General features: G+C 37.4%; 1 protein-coding gene across 2 annotated transcripts in view; it reads right to left on the bottom strand.

The window, feature by feature from the left end:
- Positions 1–23,475, bottom strand: part of GRM7 (glutamate metabotropic receptor 7) — an 838,973-nt gene that overhangs the window by 453,670 nt on the left and 361,828 nt on the right. The gene's annotated exons all lie outside the window — the stretch shown is intronic.

Raw genomic sequence — 23,475 nt, 5'->3', positions numbered from 1 at the left:
CATGTAGAAATTGAGACTCCAAACAAGATGATTTACATTATAAAATAATAATATTATACAAATAACAATTTTGTCTAAAATTGTGAGAGGAAGAGGAGAAAGGGTCAGGAAGGAGAGGGAGGAAAGAGAAGGGGAAGAAGGACCCAAAATATGACAACTGAGAAATAAGATGAACTATGAGAATAAATGATCATATCCTAACAATAGGAAGAGATTTATTCAGTGAAATGTTGTATGATCCCCGAGATTTAAAGATTCCTGAGAAGTCTTTCTTCTCCATAAATCTGTCACAATGTTTAAGATTTCTATGTCCTTAATTCTTCTAGATTGGGCTTGGAAAGACCCTGTTAAAACAGAAACACTGATCTCTGAAAAAGCATCCACCAAGCAGTTACCAGCTGCCAAGAGTGCACCACAAAGGTGTTGATGAGATTTGATAGGCAATCAAGATGAGAAGGTCCTGAGAAAACAGGAAGCAGCTAGCACAAGCAGCATTTTTTTTTCTGTCCCAAAGATGGGATAGACTGAAGATGCACCTGGAACAGAAAGACGAGTGTTTCTTAAACTTTCAAGTGCAGAGGAATCAGCTAGGGGCTTTATTAAAATGCAATTCTGATTTAGGGAGTCCCAGGTCAGGTCTGAGAGCCTACACTTCTAACAACAAAGGTGATGCTGAAGCCACTGGGGCTCAAGCCATACTTCGAGGATAAAGAATATGCAACTTGGAGAGGAATCCATGTTTTAAAATACTTTTTCTTTTATCTATTGTTTTTAGAGAGAGAAAGGAAGGAAGGGATAGAGAGAAACATTGGTTTGTTGTTCCATTTATTTATGTATTTACTGGTTGATCCTTGTATGTGCCTTGACTAGGGATTGAATGAACCCATGACCTTTGAACATCTGGACAATGCTCTAACCTACTGAGCTACCTGGCCAGGGCACGAGAGGGATCCATTATTAAGCCAAACAGAGATAGCACAGAAAATATCCCTAGATGCCTTAGAGGTATCATACTACATTGAGAAATGAGAAAATAATAACTCAAAGAAAGCGGAGAAGTTCTAAGAAAAATACACATTTTAAGTCAAATGTTTAACAAGAAAAATATTATCCACCATTTAACACTTATTGCCCATCATTTCACACAATTGTTATAGATACTATGTACATAAAAGGCCATCTTTGTACTCTGTGAGGTGCAGTTTACCTAGACCCTCTAGTAGAGAGTTCATCAGTTCTCAAAACTATCCAAGAAGAAATGACAATAAGCTAAGATTTAGAGCAGTGGTTCCCAAAGTGTGGTCCCTGATGAGCAATATCAGTACAACAGAGAAACTTGTTAGAATGCAATTTCTCTGGCATCTACTTGACTGGCAACTCTGGGGGTAAGACCCAGGAGTAGGTGCTTTCACAGATCTCCACAGGGTGGGGGTGGGGGGGTAGAAAGAGAGAGGCAAGAAGCATCTTCTAGTTAAAGAGACAGCACAAAGTCTTGAAACGGCAGCCCTGAAACTGAATTTGCTCAGAGTCCTATCATTCTAACCAGCAGAAAAATCAACTTGAATTTGAATGAGTAGAAGGAGCAGGATCTTCATGCATTTACATCATCACCTGGCTCCCAAAGGCCTCTGGTTTCACAGCCTTGGCTCAATCATCACAGAAGAACTGGTTGAGAAGTAGTGCCCAGCTTTTTGTTTCAGTAGTTCTCAGCATGGCTACATATTTGAATTACCTAAGAAGCTCTAAAAATGGAAGATGCAGAGGGTAAACCAGAAAAATTAAATTGGATATTGGGGGTTGGGTGCATAAGATTTTTAAAAAACTCACCTGGCAGTTCCAATGGGCAACACAGCTCAGTGTAAAAGTAAGAGGCAGAAAAGCCATGGTTCTGGTAGAACTTCTGTGATGATCTTCAGGTAGGAAGGAACACGGGAGTTTTAGTTCAAATCCCTTTTCTTCGTATTGGAAAGGTTTTCTATTAAACTGTAGATTCATTTTCATGAGCAGAATAGATTATGGATTCAAACATAAAACAGTAGTGCAAACTATTTGCTTCAATGCAATACTATGCCTTATTTAGAGAATGCACTTCCAAATTCCGATTCTATGGGGGCTCTGTCATTTCAGAGCCTTGGAGCTGTTTTACAGCTCTATGAGTTGTAACTGACAGCACTGGGAAATAATTCTCGTCTAAACAGACAAATATATTATGTGTGGTGGAGGTTCAATTGACTTCCCTTCCTCCAAGCCAATTCTGCATCCATTTTCAAATACATGTCTATATTTTTAATCTCCTAATGTGTCTGTTTTTGGGTTTTCCTCTACACTGGTTATAACATCTCCCCTTTTCCTCCATTAATAATTAGTTTAATACAAATTTTAATAGATTCATTTTATATCTGTAAGAGAGTCATTATTTTACTTTTCTTGAAAAATTAGATTTTCACATGACCTTGACTCAAATTAGTGAAGACATTGGAGAGACATGGAGTCATGGTAGGGTCTCTGTTGGGGCTTGAAAAAGCAGCAGGGGTGTTTAGAACAGTAACTGACCGGACCTCCACTCCATTCTTCACCTGGGTATGCAGAACTAAGCTTACACAAGTACACTTCTAACCTCCTGCCTCCTCACTCCTCATCAGAATAACAATTGATACAATTTTCTCATTAAATCATTCCGGTAAATCAACAGCATTTCAAGAAGGTCTTGTGGTAACAGCATGGTTTCATTAGGGAGATAGAGACCTTTTTTCTCATTGGATTTTTTGCTAATAGAGAGGGGGAAAAAAGCTTGAGCTCTTTTTTCTCCTTGCCAACAAAAGTTAGTGAGTTGGGACTAATCAATAGTTTCCAAAATATATAACACCTTCAACTAGGAGCTTTTAAGTTCCAATAATCAGCATCTATCAGTGTATTTCAATTTCAATTTTCCACAAAGAAGCAATTTCTACCTTTTTTTTTTACTAAAAGAAAAGACAGCCATAAATTCCAAATGTACAGTAATAGTTACAATGAGTTTCCCTCAAACAACAGACAAAAGCACCAGAGAACAATATCAGCAAATATCCCCACTCTCTATAGAAAACTACCAACTGCTATTACAAATCAAATAAATGGGCTCCTGAAACACCAAAGAGGCCACCTGGCAATCCCAAAGGCAAAGGGCCTGTTCAGTGGATGAAAAATAACTTAAAGTTACATTTAAATATAGGATAAAATTCACTTTTAGAATACTTAGTTAATTACCTCTGTTCAGAAATGATTATCCAAGTTTAAATAGCAAATGTGATTTTACAATGGTTCAAATGCATTCAGCAACTCGAAACATGATAAACCACATAGTTTCTGTTTAGGTTGTCATAAAACAAATACACTTTCTGGGTTATATTGAATTTATACCAAAAATATCGAGCAGAATGTGTTTTACTGAGTTAAAAAATAAAATAGAAACCCTTCTGTTCAGTAAAAAAAAAAAAAAAAAAAAAGATATGTAGGCACACTGTTTTCCCTATATAAGGCTTCAAGGGTGAGTAATAGCAGTGCTCAAGCATTGCTAATTCACAGAGATTTGTTTGTTGCGTGTAATTTCTGGGTACAACTCTGGTCACACACAAACAATCCTTCCTGATGTTGCTTGGGCTGCCTTGCAAAAAGCAATTTCCACCAACCCCTACTTACACTGAGAGACTCCACGTTTCATGACATGATTTTATTTTTCAGGACCAATTCTTATAATTTCATGCAGTAATTTAGGTGATTGTCAAGCATGGTGTATTCAAACTAAATGCTTTCTTTTGAAAAGTAACACTTTGCTATATTGAAGCCTTCAATTTCCAGGCAGGAAAAAAAAAAAGTGAACTTTAATAGCATTGGTTTTAGCCTGTATTTTGGATTTTCTTACTTGAACAACAGACTAATATTTTTTTCTTCTGCTGTGTTACTGTACCTATCATACATTCATTTGGCCATTCATCATGGTGAGGAATAGTAGAGCTTTTCCCCCCTTTTTAAACCATTTTTAACTTCCTCATTGTGGAGACAGAGGTGCTCTGGGGCTCAAAAGATCACACAGCTCCACTGGAATCAAAATGAAGACACTGTCCTATGCCCAGCATGGACCACTGTCTTCCTGAGTGGTCCCAAAGAAGCATCGGAGAACCCAATACTCTTCTTGACAACCTCACAACCCTGCCTGGCCTCCCAGAGCATTTAGGAGGATTAAGGATATAATGCCATCCAAAGATTTGCACCTTCTCAGCAGGGCCTTCTTTAAAAAAAGAAAAGGAAAAGACTTTAGGCAGCTTAGAAAGAAAGAAAGAGAGTGAGGTAGCCTGGCATGCTTTGTGCAGATAGAGAGCAAAGTACAGCTCCAACAGGATGGGAAACAAGGGACGCTTCTCCCCACACACTCCCAAAGGTGTGCCCTCCCTCCCCACGTCCAGAAAGCATTTGGACAGCACCGGACTTGGTGGCATCTGTGATCCAAATATTCTCTCTCTCCAGTGCCTTTATTTGTATCTTGTGGATGAATTTAAGAGTTGACCCTTTACTTTGGACCAAATATCTGTAGATGTGGGAATCTTGTCCCCCTATAATTTTTCTCAAGGTTATGAAATTGCTCTCCTCCGTGGCAGAAAACAAAGTTAGTTAAACCTTTCTTTGTCACTGATGCTAAATGGAAAAACGTAAATAATAATAATAATAATATCTATCTCATAAGATTGTTGCATTATAATCTCTAAAGCTCTTGGAAAAATAGCTCAGCATATGATAGGCATTATACCTATTTTTTTAAATAAGTAAATTATATAAATACATGTTTTCTTCAAAGTTTGCCCTTAATTTAAAGTCAAATCAGATCAAAAGTCTGAACTGAAAAGGTTTTCATTCAAAATATTCCAGAGGTAGAATGTTAGATGCTAGTGGAGATAACTGGGCTATATAATTTCTGACATCCTTTCCAGCATAAGGTAAATTTGAATGTGACCCTAGACAATGGGAAAGAATTCATAATCGTCCACCTGCCCATTCACCCAGAAAAGGAGAACATGCCTGCTGAGTGTACGAGTGATTGGAAAGTTAAATTTGAGTATTTTTCCCTCCACCAACCACATATCCTCTTTGAGAAAGATGCATGCAGATCCAATGAAAATAAACTTTTTTTTTTCTTGGAAGCAACCTAAGTGCCCATCAGTAAATGAGTGGATCAGAAAATATACTTATTAACTAATAATTAAACATTCATTGACTATCAACTCAGTGTCTGGTTTAAAGCAAGCTGCTTTTAATATAGTTGCTCATTTCATCTGCCTTTATTTTATAGGAGACAAAAATGAGTGCCTTTCATTTATTCACACACTGTCTTCATAGCAATCCTTGGCTTATAGAACAGTGTACTCTCAACTTCAAGAAGTCATTTACCTATTAATTGGTAGAGTTTCAGTTTTATTTAGTCTCTGAGACTCCAATACCTATGGTATTTATAACTGGAGCATACACTTGATCATAGCCATAGGAATGCAGATTCAGCCTTTCTCATGGCAACTCAGTTAAAGTCTTTTAGCATCAGCTCTTCATCAGCAAAATGAGGTGAACATACCAGAGCATCTCAAGGGAACTTTGTAGGGCTAACATCTGTGACTGTTGGAAATCAAAATCATCTCCAGAAGTTTCCCCACATAAAACCACGAAGAAAGTGTTAAGTACTTCCACCGACAACTTCCCCACAGACTACCTGCCCTCAAACTTTCTCCATGATCTCCTCTTTGTTTGTAACTATCACATGAGGCTGATGGCTCCTCCATGTGGCCTGAGTGTTTCCAAGACCTCTATTTCACAAATTAAATAACGCCTTTTAAAAATTGCAAAATTTACCAAGTTGCCAATGTGGGCTTTAAAATTCCAATTAGCCAGGGTCAGCTTGCTGGCCAAACACACTAGCAGAAAAGAGATTCCAAACAAGTGTCTGAAAGACTGTGACCAAAAACGGACCCCTTACATGGTCAGCTTTGTCTGCTTTATCTGGCTCCATCCAGCAAATAGGCCAACACGTGTGCGTTCATTTGGAACACACTGCAGGAAGCACACATGTTCATGCACTCCTTCGTGAGTCTTGTAAAGTAGTTTCACAAACCATTGAGGTTTCCCAAGCTCACCCTGGATGACCACATTTCAGTATCAGTTCCTTTCTGCTCCTTCAGGCCTGTGTGCACGTACATGACCACCACCTTCCTCCAGGCACCCGTTGCCATCTTCCTTTCCTTCCGATTCTTCACATGCTATTAGAGCAGCAACAATGCACTCAGAACTTACAACACTCATTTTCTTGAAATTATTCAGAAGGAAAGAATGGATTGTGGCAAACAGCCCTGGGGCGACAGTTTAAACTAAAGGGGTAAAGTACTGGCCCCTGGTCCAAACTCAGACTGAAGGAATCTCAGGTTTACATCTTGTTTTAAAAGATTTAAATTAGTGACCACCTTTTAAAACATGGGAACTTTCTCATGAAAATATGGATTTCTGGCTTTCCTTGGAAAATCAGAGGGTTTGGCCACAATGGGCCCTTTTGTCCAGGGCTGAATAGCAGCTTCCTTTTTAACAAAGATGTGTATTCTTCAGTTGCCCCCTATGGCTTTCATACCCTGATTTTTTAAATTTATTTTTTATTTTTATTTTTGGTAACATTACCTTTTTAAATGCTAAACCTTTGGGATTTTAAATTTGGGCACAAAGTCAGCTTTCTCAACCTGATCACCCATTCTACAGTCCCCACACTTCAGGTGTAAGCATGCATCTGTCTAACCCCCAAAAGAACCTAGGAGACGTGATACAAATGGAGTGTGAAAAGAAAGGGAGCTAGTTCAGAAACAGAGCAGTGAAAAGACAGAGTAAGACAGATAACAAGGTTTAAATTTAGAAAAGGAAGCTGGCAAGGAGACTCTATAGTGTAGTGGTTAAATAATGGAATTTGGAATCAGGCTACTATGTCACTCACTGGATGTGATTTGTGAACTCTTGCATTTCTCGGACTCAACTGGAAAAAAAGTGTGATGCACATACTGCCATACTTTCGGGGTTGGAATGTGAGGATTAAATGAAATGCTCAGCACAGCACCCAGTGCATGGATGCTCAATCATTGGAAACCCATTAAGTGTGAAAGAAGGAAAAGTGACTGGAAAAATACCCATTGCAATTTCTTAAGGGAATTAAAACAGAAGTTCACAGAGAACGTACATTACCATAGACAGTAACAACTCAGTGTGGACATTTCTTCTGAGGGCCAATGAATGAAACTTAAAAGTTCACAAAACCATGGTGGGACTTATGAAAGAGGGTATTGGTGGACATGTGAGGTGCCGAAACCCTGATTTATACTAACAGGGACTATTTCACTAAAGCAATCATTACCCTTAGTTAACTATGGGTTAGGAATAGATTTGCTTGCTATATCTACCAAGATCAGTTGAATAAACTAATAGATGTGAGCAAACTATATTCATGGCTCAATTCTTATCATGTGTTTGGGGGAGAAAGAGAAAGGAGTGGAAGCTAAAAGACAACAAAGACAGCTTTACTCTCTCGATAGCTCGATCATTGTGAGGTATTGAGCTTCCTATAAGTTATTTGGCATGGGGTAAGCAGATCTTAATGGCCATTCAGAGAGATTTGTTCTGCTACTTAAAATAGGTTGCTCTTTATCAAAAAGACTCTTTTGATTTTGAGTGATCAAGATATCCCCAGAGAATGTCTTTTGGGGGAGCTTGGTGGATATAATAGACCACATGAAAACAATGATGTGAAAAAAATGAATGAGTAGTATATGGCCTTTTAGTAACATATCCTTGCTGATAAACCCCTGGCCCACCATAGAAGACCTTATAAGACCCCTCACTTAACTTTGCTCTAGTTAAAGCACCTCCCTCATTTAGGTCTAAAAAAAGAGACAATCTGAGGATTCAGTGAGTGTTTGGAACTGCCCTGCCTGGTTTCAGAAACTGTAACCCCCCATGGCTAAGGCTGACTCAGAGACCTTGGGACCATAAGCCACTAAGGAGACAAAGCTTATCTCCCTGGCAGGGGTGCCACCTCTGCCCACTTTAGTTTACCCTGCTTGGTCCTGAGCTTGACTAGTTAGCCAATGACGGGTAAGATTCCTCAACAGAGGGACGACCTAAGACAGGCATGGTCACTAAGAGGCCCACAGGGAAGGACTTGAGGGGCTATAGAAAAAGGGGGTGATGGACCCTTGCCCCTTTGCTTTGACATAGCCTGAGTCCTCATTCTACCAGCAAGAAGTCTCCTAATCTCTTGGCTGCCTTACTTCCCCTGCTTGATTTAAGCCTGAAACAATGACAGAGGGCGGTGCAGTCCTGTGCTGGAAAGGGCAAGTTCCCTGGGGCCATCAGGCCTAATAAAGAATGCATAAAATCCTGTGAAACCTGCTTTGCTAATACCCTCAATTTAAATGATAAGGGTCCAAGCCTGAAATGAGTTTGTTTCCCTAAGTCTTACAGCCCTTTAGCTAACTGACCCTGACTCAGAATAAGCCCTCACAGTTCTTTGTATGTTATCTATTGTTTGATCCTTACTGCCTGACAATGGTTGATGAGCTTTACCTGTATTCCTGTGCAAATTGAACCCAATAAAAGCCCACTGAGGAAAAGGCTCTTGGCCCTTCTCCTTTGAAAGATCCACTATCTTTCCTCCAAGCAGATCATATCTTGGTAGACTTATTCTCATCCTTGGTGGCCAGGGTGGGGGTGGGGGGCTGCGGGCGGAGCCCCCCCACAAGTAAGGGCAACCTGCCTTACTCAGAAAGGAAGTGAGAATTACATGTGTCCTTCATTTTCATGTGGCTGAGCCTCTCCTTCAGCAGATCCCTCTCTCTAAAACGGTATATCCCTCTTTCCTGCCTGACAGTCTACTCACCTATGGAGACTTAGATACCTAGCCAAGGCTTCTCAATACCCTTGAGAAATTTAATCAGTTTACTTTAGGTCCTCTCAGCAATTTTTAAGTCTCCACTAGAAAAGTTATCAAATTTTCATTTATTTATTAGACTATCTTAATCCTCTACTAAATGATAAATTCCTCAAGAATCAGTGCCAGGTTGGTTCATCTTTGCATTTTCAGGACCTAGAATATGTCTTGGGACACAATAGCAGCTGCTCAGTTAATGTAACCTAGAAACTTTCTTTTAGGGACTTGATCATATGTGTGTGTGTATACACACACACACACAGACAGATAGTGTATGTGAGTGTGTGTGCATGTGTAGCTGGGAAGTCTATAGTGTTACAGATAAAATAGCCATCACACTACCTCAAAGGGGTCTCCTCATTATAAAATCTCTGTGAGTTTCTTACCAGAGCAGAACAGCAGAAAGCCACAAAGGCACGCTAATCACTACCCAGCATTTCCTCTGATGCTGAAGTAATAGAACAGGCAAACAGTGAGCAGGCAAACTGTTCTGCTTAATTAAATATCATCTTTCAGACAAACAGAAATAATTCTCATTGATCCATTTATTTATTTACTCACTAAGTATATATTTATTGAATACCTAACATGCACCAAGTAGTGTTCTAGGGACTGGACTAAACATGACGATCCTGTTTCATAGTGATTTCCTTCCAGCAGGAAAAACCATAAACTAATCAATAAAATAGAGAACTTCTTAGATCAATAAACATCACCTGATGTTTGAGCTGATGCCTGAAAAATAGCAAGGGCACAAGCATGCAAAGCTCTAGGGAAGTATTGTTGTAGATGGAGGAAATCGCTGGGCAGAGGTTCTTGGATGGAGATAAGCTTGGTGCTCTGGAGGAAGGCATAAAAGGCCAGCACCATGAGGGAGTGACAGAGGGAACCAGGCAGGAACATCTGTGTCATCCCAATGATCAGGGCAGAGATGGACACTTTATTTAAGTGCCAATGGAGCATTAGCAGGGGAGTGGCATAGTTTCATTTCTGGTTTTATAAGATGATTTGTGCAGCTCCATGGAGAAACGTGCTACAGGGGAGCAAGAGTAGAAATGCAGTAACAGGAGGCTACTGCAGTAATCCAGTTGGGAACAACATTTTATTGCTGGTTGGTGTGCTTGTGGGATCCACATAGAACTGTGTTAATGATAATATTACACCATTCTCATCAACATTGTCTCCAAGGGACAATGTTATATAAAGAGGGCATATGAGTGAACACCTTGAATGAACAGAATGATTGTTTTTAGGCCATTTTTGTTTGTTCGTTTTTATCTAAAAAAATTGAAGCAAATAAACTGTTGCCAAAGCATATAATTTAAGTAGGAACATTTCTGAGCAGCCTAATGTATTTTTTAAAAAATACATCAGCTTGAATTCAAAGTCACATTTGGATTGTCAAGGCAATGAGTTGATTCCTGATATTTCTGATTTTATACATGAAGAATTATCAACTGAGAAGGAAGTGGGCAGACCATTTACTATAGTTGCTGGAGAGGCAGTAACTCCTCTGAGACTCCACTGAACATCACAAGCTAGAGACTAATGGAGGCAGGACTTGAAACGAAATGTAGTTCCAGAGTCTAAGTGCTTAATACCTGCATCGTGGAACCTCTCTGGCTTAAAAAGGACCTTGGACAGTATTCTTGTGAAGCCCCTTTATTTTACAGATGAGAAACTGAAGTTTAAAAACAGTAGGTCCCTTGAAGAGAATAAACTGGGCCTTTTGCCTCCTGGCTGATTAGTTCCAGTGAACAGGGATCCTCTCTGACTAACAAAATCATTACTTCCTTACGGGGAAGATTTGCAAAAGAAGGTGGAGAAAGCTTGTTCACTTGGGATAGTTAACAGTATAGTTGTTCTTCTCTCAAGATTGATCCAGCAAAGGATTTGATGAAATTGTCTCTATGTGTTTATCATCTGCAGAATGAATGCATAGAGCTCTGGAAGTCAAGCAGTTAATAGAAATGATCACACAAGTAATATCTACAGTAATTCAAGGAGTGACCATGTGTTGGGCTCCACCAAGTATCTTTTATTTGTGATCTCATATAATTCTCACAAACACCCGTGATGAGAGAACTTCTGTTATTCCTATTTTATAAAAAATTAAACTGAAGCTCAGAGAGGTCAAGCAACTTGCCCCAAACCACAGAGTAATTGGGGTAGTCCAAGTTTGATTCTGAGCTTTCTGAGTCTAGAGAAAGGGTCAGCCAACTACAGCCTGTTGTCCAAATTCAGTCCACTAGGTAGATGGGGTTTCGTTGGAACACAGCCCACAGCCATACTCACTCCCTCTGTTGTCATGACTGCTTCCAGGTTGCAAAAAAAAAAAAAAAAAAAGAAAGAAAGAAAGAAAGTCTGCTGACCTACAGCTTATACTCTTCAGTCTTTAAGAAATGTTTACTGAGTGCTTACTATGTAGGGGTCCTGTTCTGGGAGAGGTCCAGTGAACAGAACCCATGAATCTCCCTGCCCTTGTGGAGTTCTACCCTGAGATATGCTGCCTCTTGATCAGGACTCCTTACATAATTTGATGGCCCAGTGCAAAATAAAAATGAGGGTTCTTTGTTAAAAATTTCCACATGGCAAGAGCAGAGCTTTAAACCAAGCAAAGGGCTTTTTCCAAACATAGGGCCATGTGGGACTGTGTGGGTTGAATGCCCATGAAGCTGGCCCAGCTCCTCCTTATAGCCTTGCTGACATAGGCTGTGAAACAACTGTGCTCAGGAGAGCCTGACACACTAATTGTGATACAAAGGAAGAAACCATCTTCTCCTTCTTGCACTTCCAGACTGAGGTGGGATCATATCCCACAGGGGTTTACAGTACACAAAACTGTGTGCCTTAGACTTGGCAGCACTCACTCACTGTGCTTCATGCTTTTTGAGCAATACTTATGCAGCCATCACTTGTTGGATGCATAACAGAAATGACACAGAATTTCAGTGTTCACATTCTGATTTAATCAATCATCACACAGTATAATTTACATGAATATTCATTTTCTGATGAAGTAAGCATTTCCAAAACATTCCCTAAGAGGGCTTTTACCCAGTGTCCAAGAGATCTCTGTGGGTCCCTTGAAGAGGTGAGGTTCATCGATATTGTCTGAAAGGGTGAGCAAAGTCCATGGATATCTGCTTGAGTTTAAAACCACATCTCTGGAGTCTTCCTGCCTGTACCTGAATTCTTACTCCACCACATGCTAGCACTGTGATCTTGGGCAAGATTCTTACCTTCTCTGTTCCTCAGTTTCCTCAGCGATAAAGTAGGAATATAAACAGTTCTTATTCCTAAGGGTGCCATGAGGATTGAGTGAACTTAAATGTGTACAGCATCTGGCAAATGCTCAATACTATAGAAGTTTGAATGTCATTATTGTTATTTATATTTCCTGTGGATGGGGCCATAAGCAAGAGATCATATACTTCTAGGCCAGCATAAGTTAACAAGGGATTAATGTGTGTGAATAAAGTTGGCATTTTAAAATACAGAGTGGTAACATCTGCAATGAGAAATGCATGCCTTATGGAAATCTATCACTCAGCCACTTAGCCAGTTCCTACCCAGCAGTATTTCAGGTAAACCAATGATCTAAATATTTGCAGGAAACCTTCCAAGGTTTCAGTGTTGTCAATAAATTCAATTTCATTTAAATATCCTGGGTAGGTCAAACAATATTTAACCTCATCGTCTAACCAAATACTTTGTAAGCTTTGCTCTGTAACTTCCACTAGATTCTCAAGAGTATGATTCCTCAAAAGGATAAGAACTAAGAACACAGGTTCTAGAGTATCAGTGGAGAATCAAGAAAACTTAGCCAAGAACAGACCATTCAATTTTGGAAGGTCTTCTGAGAAATTATGGAGTTCTGTGTCCAAAAGGACTCAAGATCAACTTGAGGATTAATAAAGGGTGAGAAAGGAAATAAAATGTGTCCTATTTAAGGCAATCATTTCCATCCCCAACACCAGAACAATATTAAACTCACTTTAGAATATGAGAGCTTGGACTTAGTGAAATTGCCCTACTATTACAAAATTTATTTTAGCTGGTACATGTCTAGAATTTTCTCTTCCCTCTTTTACTCTCAAAAGCCAACCCAAGAAAGAGTTATAGTTAAATGTGAATATATTGGGTTGGTCAAAAATTCATTCAGTTTTTTTTCTTTTTCTTTTCTCTACAATGGCTCTAGTAGTGCTTAGTTGTCTTTAACTTCATTCAAAACAATTTTGTTAGATTGCATTGTGACAGCTATCATATCAGCATGCATTTAAATAAAACATCAAAAATTGGTGAATTTTTGTGCAGCCATTTTAATATTGAAGATGGAAGAAGATATGCAACATTTTTTGGCATATTATGCTTTAGTATTTCAAGAAAGATAAAAACAGGACTGCAACACAAAAAAGATTTGTGCAATGGGTGGAGAAGGTGCTGTGACTTACTGAATACATGTTTTGTGAAGTTTCTTGGTACTGTTGACATTTTGGCCAAATAATTCTTTACTTTGAGGATGTGTTATGTTTTGGAAGATGTTTAGCAGCACACCCTTGCCTCTACCTACTAGAAGCCAATAGTACAGTATAGCTGACATACTCAAAATATTCAAATCAATAGTTATTGGTGAAAATTTAAAAAAATGTCTTTTATTTTACAGGAAAAAGAAAAACTAAATGGACTTTTTGGCCAACCCAATAAGTCAGCTATCTTCCATTACCAATAATTTTTTGGGGGAGTGGGTAGGGAGTGGATTCTCTGTGTCCTCACTACCAGTTAACATATATTACTTCTGATAATTGGGGAAAAAAGGCTTTGTCCTCTAGATAATGAAGTTCATTCATCCATTTTGGGCCTCTCACTTCCAGCAATAAAAAGAGAATAGTGATAACCAATACATATAATTTGTTCTCCATGGCAGGTTTTCCACATGAATTTAATGCACACACAGGGATTTAAAGGCCATCAATCATCATTGCTAGGGGATATTTCGAGGGAGTCGCTGCACTTGAACGATGTTTTACAGGACTGGGTACACCAGTTGAGTCCACTGAATGGACTGAATGTCTTGGAAAGGAACCGCATGGTGGCCAGTGTGCTCTGGATATTTTTCCACTGCCAACAACCAAACAGGGGGCCTACACCGACTCTTCGTCTCACAAGCATCACAATTAAAATATAAGCATCGTTACAGCCCCATACAGTACTTTAGTGTAATTACCTACTGTTTGCTCTATTATAATGATGTCATAGCCCTGATTCAAATTATTCAAGTATTTGTGATTTGAATGGCATTCAGTGTTTTTCTTTTCATGTATTTTCATTATATTCCTATGCTGTCTCTGTGAAAAAAAGATAACAATACACTTACTGTGACACTAAAACCCTAAAAAATAAATGACTTGAAGTCAGGTATTTGAGAGAATAACTTAATTGTCTTGACCCCTAGCCCAGCACACTTTTCTTAGTAAACAACCATTACTCCCTTTTTCCTGCTTTGAAAGCATTAAAATTCTTCCTGGTTTTTCATACTTTTAATAGCCCTTTGTTGAACTGCATCGACTCTGGCTACATTCTTCTCAGTATATCATTAGTGGAGACTTAATAACACAACATCCACCTTTTGACTCCTTACTGTTGACAATCTAACCCAAGTCAACCTCTCCACCATCATAATCTTCCACCTTTTACTCTGAACTTCCTTCCTAGCCATTTTGATCTTCTCTCCATCCTCCTTTTTCTTAAGCTTCCCTAACTGGTTTCTCTCAATCATGAGCAATGCATTCATAAAGGAACTAGGCTTACCTTAACTTCCTAAGTGCCCACAATGCAGGATTTTAAAGTTTTTTTTCTAGGCTGATGATTACTTTTAATTTTTCTGATATTAGGGAATGTTTAGTTTTCACACGAATGCTTACTTATTAACATAAGTTATTTCTACAGTTGAATAATATAATATTTGTAAAATAAGTCCATTCTTTTAATTAGTCCTAAGTCCACTGGCTCCCAAATATTAGTCATTACCAATTATAAGGAACCATAAAATTCTTGGAAAGAAATTGCATAAAGAAAAAGGAACCTTCTGAGGTTTTTTTTTTCTTTGTAGCTTTGATTCTCTAGGGATATCTAGTTTCTAATATATTGTTTTATCAATATCTACTCTCCCTTTTCGGCAGAATATTTACCTGAGCACTTGGCCAAAAAGAAAAATGTAGCTAACTTCTGGCCAAGAGACACAAGCACACGATGGCTACCACCTCTGGCAATGCCCTTGAAGGGAGCAAGTGTTCTTCCTCCTTGTTGGGATGCAGACACAGTGGTGCACCATCGTGATTCTTTCCGGTGAGTGCAATGCCCTTGGCACAGCAAGGAAGATAATTAGTTTGGGACTCTGATGACTTGCAAACAGAGCCACTCAGAGTGAGGCACACCTCTTTCTTGTACTTATTATGTAATTCCTGGTCTCTCTCACACACAACAATATCTATATTATAACAAATGCAGAAACATCAATCCTGTGCATTTCCACAGATTTTTCATGGCAAATTCAGGAAGAAACCCCATTCTAAGTGATGATTTGTCTATGCCAATATTTTTCATTTTGGTGAGTAAGAAGTGATGTGTTTAGTCATGTTCCTTTTTACACCTAAATCTAATTTCATTTCTCTTATCAGTTTATAAGTTATTAACCCACATTTAATTTTTAAAATCACACAACACAATGGTTTTGAAGGTAAGCATTCAAAATGCTTTCTACTTACATTTCCCAATTGTCTCTAAGTTTATGGCTGATAACATAGAATTATTCTGTCCAAAATAATATTGAGAGCTCTTCCCCTCTCCTTCCTCATTTACCATCAGTCCAAGAAATAATAAAGAATTATAAAAGCTAAACAAAACCCAAAACAAAAATGTTAAAATATCTATAGATGGTAAACTAACATTTACATATATGTTCTAGAGTCCTTTTACTTTCAAAATTGGTTATCTCCTTGGAATAAATGTACATCATGAAAGATAAATCCATGAATAGATATCTTTCTTTTTAGGGGAAGGTCATACTTTTTTTTAAAGAATCTCAAAAAAGCTATGGAAGTTCTATCCCAAATAATATACATAATTATATATGTACATTTAACATATAATTCAGTGAAATCACTTCACTGACTTCTAGAAGATCATATGTGAATTCTAGATTAAACACCTAGGCTTAAGTTGACATAAACATCTATATCTATGTTTATGAATATCTATCTATTATCTGTTTTTCTTATGAATTTTTAATATATTTAGTGTTTAGTGAACTATTGCATTGTCTATCTCATCTCCATCTATAAATGATGATAAAGGTGATAAAAACAGTGAGGAGAACAACTGCTTGTACTGATGGCCTCCTATGCCTCAGATGCTAAGCACTTTTTGTCTCATTTAATCTTCCAAATAAATGTCATATATAGGTGATTTACGAATGGCATATCTGAAGCATAAAGAATTCATAAGTGACAGAGAGTGACAGATCTATTATGTGAAGCTTAAATTGTTTAGTATGAAGCCAGACCTCAAAAACCACGTTATTGTACAGGTTAATTTAATTCCCAAAAAAGCATTTTTTAATTACAGAATAATTTACAATGCACAGAATTTTAAGTTTCAGATTCAACAAGCTTTGACAAATGTGTAACCACCAACATATCAAGAGCATTTCTATCACCCCAAAAAGTCTTTTCTCAGTTAACCCACCTCCTCCAAAGACAAGCATTGTCCTGATTTTCATTACTATGTATTGTTTTGACTTTCAAGAGTGTCACAGAAATGAAATTACTCAGTATGCTGTCTTCTGCATCTGGCTGCCTTACCCAACAGGTTTTAAGATCCATCCATACTGCTGTGAGTATTGGTAGTTCCTTACTTTCTATTGATAAGTAGTATTCTCTTGTGTGAACATTTGTATTATCCTTTTGCTTTTCATGAACATTTGAGTCACTTTCAGTTTTAGCTGTTATGAATAAAGATGCTATGAACACCTATGTAGTGGTCTGAAGTAGACACACGCTTTCATTTTTTAAAATAACTAGAAGTGAACTTGTTGGGTTACAGCTCAGATGTGAGTTTATAACAAAAACAAACTACCAAATATATTTCCAAAATGACTGCACCATTTTATATTTCCACCAGTTATGAGAGTTCTACGATATAGACAACGTGAATATTGTCAGCTTTTTTCTTTTTCTTTTTTTATCTTTTTAGTTTTAGTTTCAGTGTAAGGTGGCATCTCATTGTAGTTTTACTTGGAATTTTTTATAATCACATTGAGTAGTTTTTTAAATGCTTATTTTCTTTTTGTATATTTTATTTTATGACGTTTTCATTGTCTTTGACATTTTTCACCATTATAATTTATTATCAATTTTTTAGGCATATAGGCATTCTTTATATATAAAACACACACACATATATGTGTGTGTGTGTATATATATATGTGTGTGTGTGTGTGTGTATATATACACACACATAGTTTCCCCTCTTGGTATGTGGCTTATCTTTCAGACAAGAACTTTTACCAATTTTTTTATATGATTAGCATCTTTTTAATCCTCATCGATGATATGTTTATTGATTTTTAGAGAGAAAGATAGTTGGTGGGGGGGAGAGAGAGAAAGAGAAGCATCATTGATGTGAAAGAGAAACCTCAATTGCTTGCCCCCCAAATGTGCCTTCACCAGGGATGAAACCTGCAACCCAGGTTTCTAGGTATGTGTCCTGACAGGGAATCAACCCACAGTTTTTTGGTTATGGGACAATGCTCCAAACAACCGAGCTACCTGGCCAGGGCTATAACTAGTACTTTTAATGCCCTACAAAATCCTTGTTGACCCTAAGGTTATGTGTATATATTCCTATGTGTTCTTTTTTTCTAAAAGCTTGATAGTTTTAACGTTTACAATTATATTATGATTGTGCTTAGTTTTTATGTATGTTGAGAGGTTAGGGTTGAAGTTTATTTATATAATGTATGAAGTTATCCAAACAACGTAGGTTGAAAAGACTTTCCTAACCCTATTGAATTATCTTGGTTTCTTTTCAGAAAATCAATGGACCTGTGCAGACTTATTTCTGGACTTTCTATTATATTGCCTTAACATATTTTCTATCTTCGGTCAATGTGCTATTGTCTTGATTACTGCAGCTTTATAATAGGTCTTCAAAACTGGTATTGTAAATCCTCCTTCCATGTTCTACTTTTTCAAGATTGTTTTGGTATTGGCTGTTCTACACCACTTGTATTGCCATATATATTTTAGAATTAGCTGTATAATCTCAATACAAAAAAATATCCTACTGGGAGTTTGACTGGAATTGCACTAAATCTATAGATTATTTGGAGAACTGACATAGCAATGTGTACCCTGGAGTATTCCTAGGTCTCTCTATGTCTTATTGAGACTCACAAGGCCCAAATAGGCCACACTGATACCAGTCTACTGGAGGATTTAGATTAGGCATGAATTTAGCAGCAGGGTAGAGTCAGACATTTTTGCTCAAAGTAGTACATATCTATCTTTGATCTGCCAAGAGATACCAGCTGAGGTAAAAAAGAGACATGATCCCAACTGTGGATATGAGGTTCACTTTTCTTAGAAGCCCAATGCACATAGGAGTCAGTACCCCTTGTTACAACATTATCAATATAGTTTCCAGGGCTCCTGCAAGAGCTATATCAATAATAGGATTCACCTCATTAAGGGAAGCCCAAAGTTAAGTCTTTCCACCAGGAATTCATGCTACTTCCCAAGCAGATGCAATATGCTAATCTGGAGCCATATTTACCATATAGCTAATGTTTTTTTCATCTTTTTCACATTTATAGGGCAATAGAGCTAAAAAAAAAAACTTTGCAGAAACATAATAATTTTTTTTTATTTCTAATAAAATTTTATTGTAGCTAGATATCATAGAAGTCTCTGTTTTGAGACTACTTTCATGTGGAAGAGAAAGGATTTTGTTAAAGATGCACTTAAAGATGAACTAGTAATACTAAATCTTTCTAATTATGAAAAGCTCTATTCTCAGTTATTTACCTTTTCTTTAATTTCTCTCAGTAATGTCTTGAGAAATCTCAGGATAAAAGTCATATACATATTTTGTTCAATTTACTACATTTTTATTTTTTGATGTTATTTCACAAGGTACTTTCAATTTAAGAAATATACAAATAATTCCATTTATTATCATTATAATTTTTATTCCTCATATGTTATAAGCCCCCAAATATATTACTATTATTTATGCTTTGAATAGTCTATTATAATTTTTAAAATTTAAGAAGAGAAAAAAATAGTGATTCCCATTTCCCCAGATATTTACATTTCTAGTCCTCTTCACTTCTTTCCAAAGATCCAACTTTCCATTAGGTATCATTCTCCTTATACTTATAGACTTTCTTTGTTGTTTTCTCCAGAACTTGTTTTATTAATTTTCCCAAGTTTTATATTTTAGACTATCTTTAATCCACCTTCATTTTTGAAGGATACTGTATTAGTCAGTAGTCCATGTTCTCCAGAGATACAGAATATCTTATATATCCAAAGAGAAAGAGAGAGCAAGTGCTTTATTGTGATTAAGGAGATTGAGAAGTCCCACGACTTGCCATCTGCAAACTGGAGACCCAAGAAAGCCAGTAGTGTAATTCTAGTCCAAACCTGAAGGCCTGCAAACTGGGAAAGCCAATGCTTTAAGTTTTATTTCAAGATCAAAGACCTGAAGGAACACCTATGTTTGAGGGCCTGCAAAGATGGGTATCTTAGCTCAAGAAGAGAGTTAATTCTCCCTCCCTCCACCTTTTCTTTCTATTCAGGCCCTTGATGGATTATAAAATGCCAGGCCACATTGCTGAGGGCAATGTTCTTTCCTCAGTCTGCCAATTCAAATGCTAATGTCTTCTAGAAACACCTTCACAGACATACCCAGAAATAATACTATCAGCTTTCTGGGCATCTTTAGCCCAGTCAAGTTGACATGTAAAATTAACCATCACAGACATTTTCCCCGGATATGGAACTCTAGATTTACAGGTTTTCTTACATTTTCTCTTTTCCCGTCTTTTCTAATTAAGCATTTTAGGGATATTTCATTGTTTCTCACAAGAAATCAGACATTGCTTATCATCTTTTCTTTTTTTGTTTTTCTAACATCTTTCTTATGTCTGTCTACTTTAAATAAGTCTCATTTTCTTTGGTTTTCAGCAGTGTGACCATGAGGTACCTAGACAGGGTCTTATCTGAGGTTCAGTAAGCTTCTTTGATTTTGAAGCTACTGTTTTCATCATTTTCAGACACTTTCGTCATTATTTATTCTAAGATATTTTACATCTCTCTCTTTTTTTTAATCTCTCCTCCCATTTTGGGACTCCAAATTGACATATATTACGTGACTTGATGTTATTGCACAGGTTATTAAGGTTTTGTTCAATTTTTTTCAATCAATCTGGACTTTAGTTAACTTCTATTTACCTTTCCTCAAACTCATTGATCAAAGAAAATGTTGTGTCCAACATGTTGTTAATTGAATTTAATAATCTGTTATATTAAACATTGCATTTTTCAGTTGGGTTTCCATTTAGTCATTTTAAAGCTTTTTTTTTTTACATGTCTCCTTAATATAATGTAATAAAAAATAATAGTAATATAAAGGTTATAGAATCTAGGTTTTAGACTATAGAGGACATCTGTTATTTTTACCAGCCATCCATTCTCCCATTTTTAAGTAATTGTTTGTAGTTTTACTTTGGGGAGTTGCCTTTCTCCCATTTAATTTAGGCTCACATTGACCCAGAGGTAAATTGCCTGACCTTAGGTTAATGTTATTAGTGAAGTATATTCTCCTGAGCACATTGATTGGTTTAGGGATGGATTTGTGTTCCATTTAGAACCAATGAGGCATCTGAAGAATTTCCATAGGAATCCTGAGCAGGAGTTTCTCATTGTTATAAGATTTTAATCTAGGAGCGTGAAGAGTCTGGAACTGCTGAAACCATTTTGCCATCAAGAGATTAACAACCTCCAGACAATGGAGCCAACATACAATGAGACACGAGCCAATGTGAGCTAAGGAATAAAGATATTTGACATGAAGTTTGACCCACTACATCAAGCCTCAACTTTTTCTATATTGTATGAGGCGATAAATAACCATTTTACCTTCAGCCAGTGCAGACTGGGCTCTGATACCAGTTAAGTTTAGCTTAGAGCTTTGCAAATGGTATATTATGAAATGTGCCATAAATGACTGAAAAATGTGTTTGGATCTTAATGGTTTAGCCTTCAGGAAGGCCAGGAAATATCCACAGTCCCTTGAGTTCCTGTACTGGTCAGCTAGAGCTGCTGATAGCAATTTTGCACCATGGTGTTTGTCATAAGTATATCGTTATCTTCCATCTGTGCATGGCTAGGAAAATGCTTGGAAAGCATCGCCTTAAGCAAACCATTTACTCTTTCTGAACTTCATTTTTATTATCTGAAAAATTAGAAAGCTGTAATAGGGCATCTTTAAGGGACTTTTATGCTATACCATTTTATGACTCCACACTGTCAATTTTGGCTGCAAAAGACCAGTATCAAAATCCAAAACCATATTGTACACCCATGAGGGAAAATGGGTTATGTCAACACTGAAATAAAAAAATGGAAATGCATAATTAAGAAATGCAAAGATACTCAATGCACAACCCTGGAACACATAGGGCACTGGAGATAGATTTGCATAAAAACAATTCTAAGATGGATCGGTTCTTTTCTGAAATCTAGATGGTTTGTGATAACACCAAGTTTTAAGATGATGTTATATCCAAAACTCCAAACATGCCAAAATAGGTATGGATACTGAGTCTAAAGGCCCTACCAACATTATCGTTTCTATCATTTGACTAATACTCACCAACTTTCAATATTGTATTCACAGGTGCAACACAATTGTCTGAAGTTTAAAAAAAAGAAGCAATGACATTATTCAGTTATTATTCAACTACATAAGGCAAGACATAATTTTTGAGTATGGGTATATGACATTTACATTGAGCTGAAAGAGATCTTATTCTCTAGTCCAACTCCATCACTTTAAGGATAAGGAAAACCATTCTAAATCTGATCATTTTCTGATGAATCACTTCTGTTCTTTTGCCACAATATACTCAACCATGGTTGCCTAATTTGAGATGCACACCCTGTAAAAGATCTCGTATTATGAACCCATGGGCTCCCTGAGATGTAAACAGCATGTGCTATCTCTCTGGACCATCTAGCTCTGGCCAATCAAAGCATCATTATTTAAGTTGACATCTTTTTGTGTGCTTCCTTGGGTCCAAATTCTTTGGGACTCTCTGAGCTTCCTGCCTGGACTTCCTGGAAGTCTATTTCCTTTGCCAGATTGGAGAAGTTCTCCTTTATTATTTTTTCAAATAAGTTTTCAATTTTTTGCTCTTCCTCTTCTCCTTCTGGCACCCCTATGATTCCAACGTTGGAATGTTTAAAGTTGTCCTGGAGGTTCCTAAGCCTCTCTCTCTCTCTCTTTTTTTTTTTTTTTTTTGAATTCTTGTTTCTTCATTCTATTCTGGTTGAGTGTCTATTTCTTCCTTCTGGTCCAAACTGTTGATTTGTGTCCCAGATTCCTTCCCATCACTATTGGTTCCCTGTACATTTTCCTTTATTTCACTTTATATAGTCTTCACTTCTTTCTCTATTTTGTGACTATACTCAACCATTTCTATGAGCATCCTGATTACCAGTGTTTTGAACTCTGCATCTTATAGGTTGCCTATCTCTCCATTGCTTACTTGTATTTTTTCTGGAGCTTTGATCTGTTCTTTCATTTGGGCCATATTTTTTGTTGTTGTTGTCTCAGTGTGTGTACAAAGGAATTCCTGTAAGACTATCAGCTGATTTCTCAAAAGAAAACCTACAGGCAAGAAGGGGCTGGAAAGAAGTATTCAAAGTCATGAAAGGCAAGGACCCACATCCAAGATTACTCTATTCAGCAAAGCTATCATTTAGAATGGAAGGGCAGATAAAGTGCTTCCCAGATAAGGTCAAGTTAAAGGAGTTCATCATCGCCAAGCCCTTATTATATGAAATATTAAAGGGACTTATCTAAGAAAAAGAAGATCAAAAGTATGAACAGTAAAATGACAACAAACTCACAACTATCAACAACTGAACGTAAAACAAAAACAAAAACAAAACTAAGCAAACAAATAGAACAGGAACAGATTCACAGAAATGGAGATCACATGGAGGGTTATCAGTAAGGAAGGGGCGAGTGGAGAATGGGGGGAAAGGTACAGGGAATAAGAAGCATAAATGGTAGGTACAAAATTGACAGGGGGAGGTTAAGAATAGTATGGGAAATGGAGAAGCCAAAGAACTTATGTGTACAAGCCATGGACATGAACTACGGAGGGGAGGAATGCTGGTGGGAGGAGTGAACAGGGTGGAGGG

Source organism: Desmodus rotundus, chromosome 8 (genome assembly GCF_022682495.2).
Source record: "Desmodus rotundus isolate HL8 chromosome 8, HLdesRot8A.1, whole genome shotgun sequence".
In the NCBI taxonomy this organism is placed as follows: Eukaryota; Metazoa; Chordata; class Mammalia; order Chiroptera; family Phyllostomidae; genus Desmodus; species Desmodus rotundus.
Note: the sequence above shows the minus strand (reverse complement) of the source record. Positions and strands in the feature narration are given on the sequence as shown.